Genomic DNA, 4641 nt, shown 5'->3' on the forward strand with positions numbered 1-4641 from the left:
CATGGTTGTCTTTTGTCCATCATTGAACTACAACAAGGAAAAACTCTGCTTAATTAAGCAGACTTGTACTTATCTATGAGTACCTAGTGAATATAAATGGACAGCTGGTGAACATGGAAGTTGAACTGTGTTGCTTTCATTGGCTCCACACATTTTGGTGTCTTCTGCAGGAGGTGTAAACACATTTGATATTTGAATGGGCTGAATAAATGGGTGAAGGGACGTTGGAATAACATGGTTGCATGAACTCAGGTTTTACTGTGAACATTTAGAACTGCAGTCACATGCCTTGTACTTTCCAAGAACCTTTCCCACCATCAGTTTCTATCTAAAAGACTGATTCATTTGCTGTTTGTGAAATCAGTATGTGGTCATATTCCAAAGCTTGCAAGATAGGAATTGGAAGTTTGGATTTAACTTGAAGCCCATTCCAATTTTTCTACAACTATGAGCAACATAAAACTTTGTCCCCATTAAAAAGAACGGATTTTATTGCCTGTCCTCTTCATTGATTCACTAGTTAGTTCTGGTGCCTGAACTCAAACAGAGACCTGAGTGTACCCATTCCCTTTTTTTCTTTCTCAATCTACAACAATTGTCTTACAGCTTGATATTTCATGAAATGTATAAGCTTTTGTATCAAGAGTTTAGAGCAGTGAGCACAGAAGTTAGCAGAATTGCAGTGCTACTCAATCTTTTTTCTTTTTTTTAAATAAAAATTATTCTTGCTACTTTTTTAACTATTCTATCTCTGTGGCTGTGGTATATGTCCCAGTTGATTCATTCATGTTAAAATTCCAATGCACAACTTTTAATTATTTCTGCATTTCTTTTGTCCAAAAGGAATATTCACTGAAGACTTCTGAAGGCATGTCATGTACTGACGAATTAGACTTTTTTTCCAATGAGAATAACTTCCTCTAAAACTAGGACTACTTGAATATTATAGGAGGGGAACAGTTTCTTAATGGTTTTTTATATAGGTTTTGGGGAGGTTTTTTAATCTCTAATATTTCTGAACATTTTCATTTGGACTCTTGGATAAACTTAATAAAGCTTAGATTTTTAAACATGTAGGGAGAGATATACTGGGGTTTTTCAACACCCATGTGCTTGTGCCATGTTCTTTTTTCCAGGAAAGTACCTGTAAGATTCCCATTAGGGTTTGTCTAACTCTGCAGCAAGAAATTTAAGTCTGATTTTTTAACACAGTTTAGTCTAGCTGACAAGTGCTTCCCTGGCATTTGCATAGTAATCTTTTAACAGTAAATTTGCCCAGTGATGTAAGTATTATGCTGACTTATTCCTATATATGACTACAGAGAAGCCTTACAAGTAATTCAGTTTTACAAAGAGTACTATGAACTCTTAATTGCCTGCTTTAAGTATTAGTTACCTTTTTGACTGGAGTTTAAAAAGACGATGGCGATTCTCTTGTTTAAGATGCTGTTAGTTTTAAATATTTCATGGGTTAATTGCTGGTTCTGTTGGAAATTAAGTATAGGAATAGAATTAGTGGACTGAAATACAGTATTTAAGGGGACAAAAGAGTGCAGGGGATTATAGGAATTGAACTGTTGTTGGCAGTGTACTCTTTGACATGTTTCTGCTTAGACTGAGAACCTTCTCATTCCAATAGTACCCATATAGTGAAGTGTTGCTTTTTTGTTTTATTTGAGATAGTTAAAGTACAAATGGTCTGTTAGCCTTAGTCTCATGTTATCTCTCCCTGTATTGGATCAGCTCAATTTTTCCTTAAAAAAAAGCAAACCCCAAATGAAAAAAGAGAACAAATAAAACACACAAAAAACCCTCCAACAAACAAACAAACAAAAACCCCACCTCCACCCTTGAAGAAAAAACCCAACCAAGCAAAACAAACCAAAACCTCAAGAACAAAACTGTTTCACTTAACGTTTCGAATGTTCCCTCTGCAACCTTTGTGTGCTGTAAAAGGGTTGTCACCTGCGCCTGACCTCTATGAAGACTGGGGGAGAATGTTTGGTCAGGGGAATGGGAGGTTGCTTTGAAAGTTGACTTATTTAATCTTTCAGTGAATCATATACGCCCTCTTACAGTACCTGGAACTTCAGAGATGCTTTCTGTGACCTTAACAGTCTTGAGGAGGAATTGCTGTGTTTTCGTGACTGAATCATGGATTTGGAGACAACATCTGGGAGCAGGCATGCAATCTTCTATGTGAGTCTAATACTTGCCTACTCTCTAGCGCAAAGAGAATGAAGGCTGGATTTGGGGAAGTGTTAGAAAAGCTGTAGGATTGCACCAAGAGGCTGGGGAGAGGTCACTGACACCATAAGTGCACTATTACTTGTAAGGAGTTTGGCACTCTAAATTGTGTTACAGAAGTTGTCACTTTACAGAATTCAAGGCAACACATATGCCTGTATTTGCAGTGTACATGCAAGTTAGTATTTTTTTAAAGTTATATACCTTCTTCATGTCTATTACAAGGTTCCTGTTCAAGTAAGTTGTAATCTCTGCCACCATTGCAAGTAGATCAAGAACTATACTTTTCATTAGCTGCATTTTCCACATCAAAGTGTTGAAAAGATTCAAGCTTGTGACTTTGGCCCGCTTCAGCACAAAGCAGCAGAGAGAGTAGAGACCTTAATATATGAATGAAATACAAGAATGTATGCAACTGATACCCTCAACGCACTCAAGATAAGCATAAAGGTTAATCTTTCTGCTTCATCCATTATTCGTCCATTGAAAACTACAATGCTACTCATATCCTGCTGAGGATTGATGAATATCTCCTCTATTATTAAAGGGAGGTGTAATATTTAAATATATAACCTTATATAGCCTTGCTACTTAGACAACTTTCCTTAACTCTGCAGATTCTCAGGACACAAACATTTTACCTCCCACCCTTAAAAAAACGCTCTCGCTCACACTTGTACAGCTTGTGCAGACTGACTGCACAAGATTCGATGATCTCTTGTGGCGTGTGTAAAGTTACTTTATGCTTAGTGTTTATGACTGGAGAGAAGCTTCTTTCTTTTTTTCTTAAAGACCTGATCTGTATAATTTCTTTTTAGTTTTGCATATCCAAGAAAAGATTTTTTCTTATTCATAACACTGACAGTCACTATCCAATTTTTAAAAACCCAAAAGGTAAAAATAACATTTTTTTAAAAATGTTTATGCTGGCTATCAATGCTGAACGATTTTTTATTCATTGCTTCTTGTATTTCATTTACTACTATCATCTCCATTATTTTATGAAGGATCTTGTAAAACATTTGATGTTGTCACTTCATAAGGAGTTTGTGAATTATTTGTTTTGGGAGGAGCTTAAGATACTCAAGAGTGTTTCCAAAATGCAGTGTCATTGAGTATGAACAGCTCATTGAGTTGTGATTGAGTCATGAGTATCAACAGCTATTTCTTGGGGAGGAGTGAGAGATGGGTCAAGAATTTTTTCTTTTAATTTGGTTTCCATCTTCCATTCTTTTCCCTCAGTGACTGTGCAATGTTTGGCTGGTCTGTCAGGGAGTACAGAAGTAACCAGAGAGGAGAAGCCCTTTCTTTCTAGCAATCTTCTTCAAAATGAACTTGGAATTGTAGCCTAAATGGTTTGAATTTATAACATGGTTTACATCTATGTGTTTGCAAGCCCCACTGAAAATGCATCTCAGGAACTCACAGCTTCCCATTCTTTCAATGAGTTTAATTTTGGGAACATGAGTTTGTGTGTGGGGAGGAAAAAAATCTAAAAGGGAATTGAGAGTGCAGAGTTTCTTTTACCCAGAGCATAGTATTGCCTAGTTCTGTACATATATATGTTAGTGGTTGAAGATGGATGATGTGGCTGCTCTTAGCCAAGTTTTCAGTGTGATTTAGAAATCTGTAAATTGAACCGTATTAAAAGGGATTATTATTTATGGTTAGTAGGTGTTGCAAACCTACAGGCTGTAAGATAATATTCAGAACACAGCAGCAGAAATATTACCTATTATCAATACAGTTACCAACCACAGGTGTTTTTGTTATTTGTGCTTTATTTTTTTTGTTTGTTTTTTGGTTCTTAAAAAAAACCCAACTAATAATTATTTATTTGTGAGGAGAAGACATAACACATGGAAACTAATGTGCGACCTTTTTTGGTCATGTTATAATTCACTCCAAATATTTGAAAGTTTACTTCAATAAATGTAGTTGTAAATGCAAGTGTAAACATCTGTTCTTGGGTATGGTTGAAGCACTGGCATGAATGATGTATTTGCAGAGAGAGGAGATTTAGTAGACTACAGCCATCACCCTTGTTTCCTCAGCACCACCAAATATGTTCTTTGTTCCCCATCCCATGAGAAGAGAGTAGCTGCAGCCTCTTCCCCCTCTATGGCTGTGTCTCAATTTAACCACCTCTCTGTTAGTAATTTTCTTTTTTAAGTGAGATAATTTTGCAGTTTTGAAAATGTTTCTTTAGCTCACTAAAACTAGGAATGGTTGCAGACATTTGCAAACATTGTCTTTTAAGTGAAGGGTTTGCTACTCTGCTAGAAAAAAAACTCCTTCAAAATCTTTCTCTCTTTTTCTGGCTCACTTGTTTCAATTTGTTTAGTCTTATCACCTCTGCAAGAGTACACTCGACTGAAATGGGGAATTATATGA

This window comes from Pseudopipra pipra, chromosome 3 (genome assembly GCF_036250125.1).
Source record: "Pseudopipra pipra isolate bDixPip1 chromosome 3, bDixPip1.hap1, whole genome shotgun sequence".
In the NCBI taxonomy this organism is placed as follows: Eukaryota; Metazoa; Chordata; class Aves; order Passeriformes; family Pipridae; genus Pseudopipra; species Pseudopipra pipra.